Source organism: Bactrocera neohumeralis, chromosome 4, assembly GCF_024586455.1.
Source record: "Bactrocera neohumeralis isolate Rockhampton chromosome 4, APGP_CSIRO_Bneo_wtdbg2-racon-allhic-juicebox.fasta_v2, whole genome shotgun sequence".
Classification (NCBI taxonomy): domain Eukaryota; kingdom Metazoa; phylum Arthropoda; class Insecta; order Diptera; family Tephritidae; genus Bactrocera; species Bactrocera neohumeralis.
In genome coordinates this window covers 35,601,080-35,611,688 of record NC_065921.1, presented here as the reverse complement: position 1 = coordinate 35,611,688, position 10,609 = coordinate 35,601,080, and the positions used below count along the sequence as shown (strand labels likewise).

Below are 10,609 nucleotides of genomic sequence, written 5' to 3'. Positions count from 1 at the left end.
CTGAAAACAAAATTTTTGAATTAAAGAAATCCCAATCCTGGTCATATGGAATAATTTGTATACTCTCGCAACATGTTGCACAGAGTGTAATAGTTTTGTTCACCTAACTGTTTTTGTATCACCTAAAACTAATCGAGATATAATGGGTTGTCAAAAAAGTCTTGCGATATTTTTATTGAATTTTTTTTTATTGAAATTGAAATGAATTTTTGATGACTCATGCCCAGCTCTTGACCGATGCCACGGCTGCTACTATGCCGGTCTCTTTCGACCAATTCAGAGATTTTATCGCAATTTTCGACGACAGGCCTTCCGGAGCGTGGCGCATCTTCGACCACCTCTACACCAGAACGAAAACGTTGAAACCATCGTTGTGCGGTGGAAATGGAAACTGTATCGGGTTCATAAACTGCACAAATTTTATTGGCGGCTTGAGATGCATTTTTGCCTTTAAAGTAGTAGTACTGTAAAATATGCCGTATTTTCTCTTTATTTTGCTCCATGTTTGCGACGCTATAACTCACGAACGACTTAAAAGAAACGACAATCAATCAAACACGTGTTAGCGCGTGAAATGAGCTTTCCAAAAAGGTATAGCATGACCCGATGCGACGAATAAAACCAGAACTACGCGCTTTCAGCGCCAACTAGCGATAATACCGCAAGACTTTTTTGACAACCCATTATATGTATGTAGTTATATAATTTATATATATATTTATAGATATACATACAAGTAATAATCAGGGTAACAGGAGGACTTGAAATCTAGGCTATTGTCAGTCCGTCCGCCTGTCCGTGCAAGCGATAACTTGAGATATCGCGATGAAGCTTGACACATATGTACATATGTTTCTTGACACCCAAGGAACGCATGGTTATTGTTGCAGATGGACGTAAATGGACCACTGACACGCTTACAAAACGACACTAACGAATAACTAGCAGTAAATTTAGATACGAAAATATAGTTTCGTTAAGGGAATCCCAGTAGCCTTGTGGGCCAAATATTTTTGAGTGGTTAAATGTACATATCATCCAAACCCCTGAACTAACTCAACCAAACTTGTTGAGAATAAGTATTTTCAGCAGTTTTCCCCGATTATGTTGTAATCTAAAGTGACTTCCTATATATCAGGAATTACTTGACCAACTTCAACCACATTTGGTGTGTGAGGTTATACAATTCCTACTATTGTACACTATGGAAATGGGAGAAATCGGTTTCAATGCCATCTGATTATTACATTTTACAGTATACAAATCAAACATCGATGAAGTTATTAGAAAACGTTGCTAGTGTCCTCAAGGTATTTAATCTTACACACAAAATATGTCGAAACCGGATTATAACTTGTAAAGGGCCCAGACACCCGTAAATATGGCCGATTTTTTATCGATTATATCTGTCTGTGAGTTTTAGTATTGGAATTCGGGAAAAATATTTTAGTGATGTCTGCACGCGCTTGTGCCAAAAATGGCTAAAATCGAGTTAGTACTCGTACAGTCAGCTCACAATATACCTAATATACTATGTAAATGTTTTTGAGCTTCTACAAGTAGGTGACTTTTATATCGCATCTATCGGTCAATATGTAAGAAATCTTAATGTAATTCCGAAAGAATATCTTTCTAATAACAATGCATCTTCTAGCCTGTGATTGTGAATAATGGATGCAGTACTTCCTACTTTTAATCTCTTTTCCCTGACGATTCAAATTGTCTGCATTTTTACAAGATTCCTCCTGGTTCAAATGAAAATCACAAAACACAACCGAAATGTAAGAAGGTTACAATAATTAAATAAAATAAAAGCAAACAACAAAAGAATAAAAACTTGCATTACATTTTCCTCAAAAAAAAGTGTTTTCTTCCGAAGCTTTTTGTTGTTCCAAACACTTAGAACATTAAATAAACGAAAATTAAAAAGGTGTACAATTGAATGTGTCTGTATGTAACCTGGCCGAGCGGATTGTAGCCCATAACATATGTATGTATGAGCGAGTGACGGCCGTACGCAGAGGCGGCGTTGGTGGCACGGAACATATTGCCGGGCCATGAAAGCGCATGAGGCCCCAATATAGTCACACATACGGTATATACTATACATACATACATATATATAGGTAAGTATAGTGTGCGTAGATATGTATATGTATATGTACGGTTGTCTGTCCATCTGCTGTGCGTGCGCGCGTTCCTTGCATCGACAATTCGCGGCATTTGTGAACGTGCGCGCCACATTGTCGTCGCTACCGCCGTCATGCAGACGCCACACGGCCCCAAACGCGCAACGTAGCGACAGCAGGAAAACCACAGCCATGACAACGGCAAAAGCGAACGGCAGAGGCAACTTTAGCCGACTCGAGCTTGTCGGCTGGCGGCATTGTCAACTGGAAATGCGACAGACGGTCGAACAGACTGACATACAGAGAGTCGAACACGCGGACGCACGGTGTAGGGGGTCGATCAAGCGGCACAAGCACACATACACACACGACTAGTAATGTGGGTGTGTATGGGCTTAGCGGAAAAATGGAAAAGAGATTCTAAAAAGTCACAAATGTAAATAGCACAAGTACAGAAAATTACAATAGAAATTAAAATGAATTAAATCGTTTATTGAATTTTAATCGAAAAGAAATGGAACAAAGCGAAGCGCTTGGCGGCTGGAACAAAGGCGGCCGTTTGCGCTGACTTGTGGCACGGCGACCGAAGTGGAAAATGTGTTACGGCAAGAAGTGTCGTACACGGAATAAATGAAAAGTTAAATGCTGCTAAGAAAATAGAACAAAACATTTGTAAACAAAGCGCAAGATAATTAATGCTCAAGGCATAGATATACATACATACATATGTACATACATACAGTGCGTTCAAAAAGTAACGTTTTTTCTTTGTGCATTTAATTTGCGGAAAACTGTGCTGAAGCACGCTTCCTAACGAAGCATCCTAAAGGTCCCAAATGGACTAACTGAAGGATGATTCATTTGGAAGCTCCCTACTTTTTTTAAAAACACAGAAACTTCAAACTTAATGTGGAATATTTATTATCATTCGAAAAAACATTCTTTGGCATTTATTTTTTGAAGATTATCTTTTTCAAATCTTGGCCGCGGCTACGTCTCAGACGGTCCATCAGTTGAGTCCAATTTTTGATGACTTATTCGAGCATTTTGATTGGTAACTGGTGAATGACACGCGTGATGTTTTGCTCCAAGGCCTGAATCGAAGCGGGCATAGACTTTAGACTTTACATATGCCCACAGAAATAAGTTTAACGGTGTTATATCACAAAAACGTGAAATTACCTGCACCACGAAGTGTTCTCTCAATTAATCCATTGGTTGATGCGATGTGTGGGAAGTGGCGCCGTCTTGTTGAAACCAAATCTCGCAGAGATCACGAGTTTCAATTTCAGACATCAAATAGTCCCAGAAAACCTGAAAGCGCTTAGTGATATATAGATAGATAGAAAGATATGTTGTGTAAAAAGGATCTGAAGTCAGCTTAAATGCTTCACCGCAAAAATAAACTGGATACTGCAAGGAGACTATGATCCGAAACATGGTTACATTCTCTGACTCAATGGAAGCAATAAAATCATAATATTACTTTAGATTGGCCATCGCAGTCGCCAGAGCACAAACCAATAGAAAGTGTATGTACCTCTCCGAAAGCCAGATAATCAAAAAAGCACTTAACATCAACAAAAGATTTCATTCAGCTACTCCAACATACCTGGAGGTTACTTTCTGTTAAATATGTGGAACATATAGTTGCAAGTTGCCGTAAGACAGGTCAGGCTAATATACATAGATAACGCGGGAAATTGGAGAACATATGAAATAAACTGCAGAAGAATGTACGATGACAACATCTGAAGAGTCGACGACGGCGAGTTTTCGAGATAAAGGTTCTGCGGAAGATTTATGGTCATTTGGCGAAGGCAAATATCGTAGTCGATGGAGCGACGAGCTGTACGAGATATAAGACGGCATTGACACAGTTCATCGAATCACGAGGCAACGGCTACGCTGGCTAGGTCATATCATCCGCATGGATGAAAAAACTCCAGCTCTGAAAGTATGCGACGCAGTACTTGCCAGAAAAAGAGGGAAGCCTCCACTCCGTTGGAATGACCAGCTGGAGAAGGACCTGATTATAATTGCGCTTATGCATACTCGACTACAACCTCGTAAGTGGTGTCTACGCCAGTAAAGAAGATGAAGGACGCCAGCTATAACAAAACAATGGTTTTTCTATAATTACAACAATTTTAATCGCTTTCTATACTTTGAAAAACGAAAATGTCATTTTTTGAGCGCACTGTATGTGTGATTTTTAAGCTTATAACAACCTGAAGAATGAAAAATCTATTCGTCCGTTTTCCGGATTATTAAAGCATTTATTGATTGTAAGAATAATTTTTGTTTCAATGGTATAAAAACCTGCGACATCAAAACTCATAAAAGAATGATTCTGAGTGCTAAGCACTTGGGCACATCCTGTCAGCATCCAAATCCATTGATCATATCCATTAAAAACGTTTTCCTCAAGTAACCCAACAATTCATCTTCATCCCCCCAAGCATGGAAGTCAGAAGCAGAAAGCGATCGTCGACGCCTTGACCCCGATGACAGGTATACATTACCGGATGTGAGCTATTGATATACACGACGAAGCATTACATTTGCCACACACAGCCTTTAAGGGGCAGCGGAATGCCGATGATAAAAGAATGAGGCAGAAATCCAATGCAACAACAAGTAAGTGTAAGTACAAAGCTCACATAAAATATCAACATGAAAAGGTGAGCTACACACACGACGGATGTGCTCGTATTGTTGTCAGCAGACGACAGTTTAAGACACCATCTGTCAAAAGAAAGGAAGTTCGGCGAGCGCACAATCACTCCGACACATATGCTCGTATATGCGCGCATGTGAAGCTGCAACGAAGTATTCACACGCTTTGCTCTCACTAGCGGTGATGCAGCAGGATCGCACAGAAAGAGTAATGCAACAAAGCATTTCCGGCGCAATGCTGCATAAAGTGATTCATCTGCTCCCGCCATTCACTCGGCCGGGCGGTTGCTCACCTTCGATGCGCGTAGAGAGTGTATGCGATTTTATGAGCATTCGCTTGCGTCTTACTGCTGTTGTTGTCGTTGCTTGCGTTTAATTCCGTTTGCTCGTTAACACTGATTTTTTATAGAGACTTTCGTTTTTTCACTCGCACTCTCAGGTGTGTTTTTGCATAAAGAAACACTTCATTACATTTGAATTCATACATACATGCATACATATGCACATTTGCAGCTAGACACTTTCATCCAGTGAGTACAGCATTGCCTGCAGAGAAGACATGTCAAATTCACTACTTTCTTAGTAGCATCCAATCTCTAAGTTTTGCCACAGGAGTGTTGCTTACAGAAACTTTTGACTTTTAATACTAAGCCTTAATATTGAAGACTTGTTTCTCAAACTATTTACTATATCTTTCAGGGGTTTTTCCATTCAAAGAATGGACTCTTTTTCATGAAAAACTCTATCAATACATTGGTCGTTCCAATTTAGGCTCTTTTTTAGGGTTTTTTAGTTATGGATATAGAAATAAGAAAATATCACATACATATTTATAGAGACAATTGTGGTATTAAAAAAATATTTGTTTCTACATATGTACTTAGTTTTGTCATAAGTTCTGTTACAACGTTTATAATACATATATACAACGGGTTCAAACTCGTCGAAAAGAGGCCATTATTTTTTATTAATAGGGCATTCGCAGAACTCGCCTTAGAAGACAGAAAATTATGTCAAGGAAATAAAATGGATATATCGTCCAAATGAATGTCAAAACTTATTCAAGATGATATCCACATGAAAGCCTGTCTAAAAACTGATGACGCTAACCACTTTATTCTAAGGCTTCAACGTAGTCACCATCCAGCGTTGCAAGGTTCAGCTCCAGCACTGAATGCGGAAACACCCAGTAGTGACTTATAAGTAATATTTCTGGTTTAACAGCTGCAGATGAAATTCATTCGAATACAGTTCGTCGTCAAAGCTGGATGACATGGCCTGTCGAATACTCCACAGAAATATGGAGAGTCTCAAAACCTTTGGTTCGAGTAGTGGTGTCAATACCAACAGAATTTGTGCGTGTTGCTATTGATCAATGGCCAAATCGTTGTATATCGCTCCTTTAATATGTGCATAATAGTAAAATAAAGTCAACCTTATCAAAAATTTTATTGTAGGTTAATTGTCATTGGGCCCGAATTAGTGACAGAACTTATGGAAGGACTAAGCACTTAATCCCAAAGAATTCTGCCTGAAGCGTTAATGAAATCTATATTGTCATTGACTTTTTATTTATTACGAGTATAGATAATATTCAAAGACGTTGTCTTTCAAAGAATGAAACCAGTGTCATTTGGCAGTTCCAAAATAACAGGACATTCCAACAGCTGACGTTATTATTGCTGCACTGTTAGTGGCTCTAAGTATTGCCATATTTATTCTCTACATCATTATACTCTCGGAACAAAGTTGCTAAGGAGAGTATTATAGTTTTGTTCACAGAACGGTTGTTTGTAAGTCCTAAAACTAAAAGAGTCAAATATAGGGTTATATATACCAAGGTGATCAGGGTGACGAGTAGAGTTGATATCCGGATGTCTGTCTGTCGTCCGTCCGTGCAAGCTGTAACTTGAGTAAAAATTGAGATATCATGATGAAACTTGGTGCACAAAAGAAGGTTAAGTTCGAAGATGGGCAAAATCAGCCCACTGCCACGTCCTCAAAATGGCGAAAACCGAAAACCTATAAAGTGTCATAACTAAGCCATAAATAAAGATATTAAATTTGAAAGGATTGCATTAGGGAGGGACATATTTGGACGTAATTTTTTGGAAAAGTGGGCGTGGCCCCGCCCCCTACTAAGTTTTTTGTACATATCTCGGAAACTACTATAGCTATGTCAACCAAACTCTACATAGTCGTTTTCTTCAGGCATTTCCATATACAGTTCAAAAATGGAAGAAATCGGATAATAACCACGCCCACCTCCCATACAAAGGTTATGTTGAAAATCACTAAAAGTGCGTTAACCGACTAACAAAAAACGTCAGAAACACTAAATTTTACGGAAGAAATGGCAGAAGGAAGCTGCACCTAGGTTTTTTTTTTTTTAAATTGAAAATGGGCGTGGCGTCCCCACTTATGGACCAAAAACCATATCTCAGGAACTACTAAACCGATTTCAATGAAATTCGGTATATAATATTTTCTTAACACCCTGATGACATGTACGAAATATGGGTGAAATCGGTTTACAACCACGCCTACTTACAATATAACGCTATTTTGAATTCCATCTGATGCCTTCTCTGTATAATACTCGTATATACATTAGGAAATGAAAATACAATTCAATACTCAAAGTACACAAATTTATTTAATCTAATTAATTTTACAGCAAAATAAAAAAATATGTAAATGACGGATAATGAAATCTCGATTATCACTTTATCATGCGAGAGTATAAAATGTTCGGTGACACCCGAACTTAGCCCTTCCTTACTTGTTTTTGTATCGTTACTCCCAAGTGCTGAACACATAGAGCGCGACAGACTGCAAGCGACATCTGTCAAATATTAAAATACACACGACTACACGACTGCAGGCCGTCAGTTGTCGCTCTCGCTAACTTCAAAATATTCTTATGTTTCCCAACGACAGTAGGACGACAGCAGAGTTGACAGTAGAGAGGAGGGATGCCACTAATATGTAAAATATAAAGTTACTCAAAGCTTTAACAAACCTGACGTTATTTTACAAATAAAAGCATAAAATTGCTCTGTTATATCATTTGTAATAACAATTGATAATTTAAAACAAATAAATTAACCTATTTACTTATTTTTTGCATAAAAAATTTCACTTTGAACAAAATATTAAAATTTCATTGAAGTGAAAGGTATTAGTATGGCCACAGCGAAATTGTGTGCATGCAAAATGGACAGCTGTGTTGTCTTGTGTACATGCCGGCCATTTTCTTACAAATGGTCATGTAGAAGGATTCACGACGCCATTTGTAGTTCACTGTCGTGCTGCCATGTCGTGTCGCGCTCTACGTGTTCAGCACTTCAAACAGTGCCTGAAAGACTTCTTAAGTTCTTCATCAAGTCTCTAACACTGGCAGTTATATACATATATATGTACTTATGTATATATATATGTACTTATGTATACTCTTGTTTGCTTTATTACTCAAGGCTTTCTATTGAACACAAATAAAAATATTCCGAAAAAGGATATAAAGGTGTTTTGAGAGAGGTGGAGTCAAGTGCTAAATGTTTTACCTAAATTAAGTATGTTTGAACACAAAATTCTATGAATAAATTTTTCCCGTTTTGAAATATTTGCTATTTCAACATATCCCAGAACGTGAATAAATTTTTGTGGAATCAATCGATATCAAAATACAGGGTTGGAAGAAAACTTAACCAAATCTCTGTTATGCTCCAGTATCCAGTATTTTCCATAGTTTTGTCAACAAGTACATATGTTTAAGATTGGGCAAACACCTTCGTAGTTTTATATTTCAAGTTTGATATACTCGGCATGGTAACAACCGTTGAGCGCACAAATTTTGTTTCTTAGGGTTTGATGACACCATTTCAAATGACAGTTATTTCAGCTGTCAAAATGAAACAGGAAGATAATGAAGACCACTCGTAATTATTACATCATACTTCCATACGACAGCGAAAGAATTATATTCTATCATTTCGATTCACTGGTGATACGATCATCTGCTATTTTATCCCTATTCGACGCAACCAGTCTCAAATCGATGAATCAAACAGTGTTGTTTCATTATTCATAACACATTGTTAACCAAATTTACCATTTTTCAAAGTGTATTGCGAAAAGAACTAGAAGTGATGATAACGTAAAAACGTGAAACTGAAGCCTGGCTTCTTTCTGGAAAATAAATTTATTAACACCTTCACGAAATACTTTCTTTTTATATGGAAGAAGAAGAACTTTAGTGCCCATAAGGGAAAATGTGCTGATATTTGAGGGGAGCGAAAAATTAGCCGTTGGAATTTGATGCGGTTGTTAGGGAATCCTTCGAATTTATTATGTATGTGTGTATATTCATATACAGTGGCTCGCAGAAATATTTTGCATCACCCTTTCCATTCCTTTTATTGAAATTTTCAGTGGTTAATGCAAGCAATTTCATTTTTTTAATGCGTATGTTTATTTATCCAAATTTTCTTTAGAAAAAACAGCAAACAATGAAAATAAATATTGTCCCGTTATGCAGATCAAACATAAAATATGCGTTTCGGCGAAATTCTGTGCTCACAAAAGTATTTTGCTTTCGTTTTCAATTCTGCTAGTTGGTGCGGATTTTATTTGGTTTCTATTTTTCTATAATATTATGGTTGCTAGTGCATATTAGAATTGAATTTAATTTTAGTTGCATTCATTTCGATTGTGATCGTGGTTTTGTGCGCATTAAAAATACCTAAAGGTAAATAATTAACTACTACTAAGAAAAATATTAGTTTGCACCTTCACAATGAAGGTAACTCCATAAAACATATTAGTGATATGTATATTCGATGTCGTCAAACTATAGAAAGTGTGGTAGAAAGTGCAAAGAACTCGGTAACTCAGAAAATGCGGGCCGTAGTGGACGACCAAAGTTACTGACAGTAACAGCAAAAGCAGCAAACAACGTAAACCCGCAGCCCGAATCAGCTGGTATCTTTTGAGGGCGCAATGTATGTGATCAGCCAACACCGCTTCTACCGCCCGCTTTACCGTACGATACCGTTGAATTTCCCACGATTAGTATTTTTTCCCGTAGAAACAAGTCAGCTGATTGCTGTCTCACAACGCAGGGTTACCAGTCTCGATATACTGTAGTAATTATAAAAATTGTTTTCAATATTTTTGAAATTTTCTTAAACTAACTTAAAATCAGAGTCGAATGGTATTATTTATAAATATATAAACTAATTCTAATAGTTTGTTTTCAGTTTCGATATTTAATATTATGAAAAATTGTAATTGAAGACTTAGATGTTTACAAAACTACATATATATGCGTATTGAGCAATGGCAACATTGTTCAAATGAAAACAAAAGATAATGGCGGATTTCTATGTTGCCGCTACGGGCTCAACTTTTCACAAATTTTGTTCGCTACGGTCGGCAACTAAGGAATGGAGGAGCGGAATTCACTGTTTCTGCCATAAGGTAAGTGTGGTAAGAGCAGCGTTTCGCGCCAAAATGTCAGATGAAACAATGCGGAAAGTGCATAGAAATAATAATATACACGGCCGTGCTGCAATAAAAAACCACTTACATCGGTTATAAATAAACAAAAGAGATTATCGTTCATTAATACCTGTGTATAAAATTAAAAGTTTTGACTTTTGGAAAACTGTAATATTTAGTGAAGTCTGGCGGTAACTAAATGATGAATTAAATATCAAAAATGTCAAAGCATCTGTTAAGCACGGCGGTAGTTCCGAATGGTGTGAGGCTGCATGTCAGCTCAGGGAGTCGGGCTTGCTTTT

General features: G+C 37.4%; 1 long non-coding RNA gene across 1 annotated transcript in view; it reads left to right on the top strand.

Annotated features, from left to right (window-relative positions):
- The first annotated feature begins 288 nt into the window (after window positions 1–288).
- Window positions 289–10,609, top strand: part of LOC126755116 (uncharacterized) — a 209,886-nt gene continuing 199,565 nt past the window's right edge. Inside the window, exon 1 of the long non-coding RNA XR_007666457.1 lies at window positions 289–591. This is a non-coding gene — a long non-coding RNA (uncharacterized LOC126755116). The remainder of the gene's footprint in view (window positions 592–10,609) is intronic.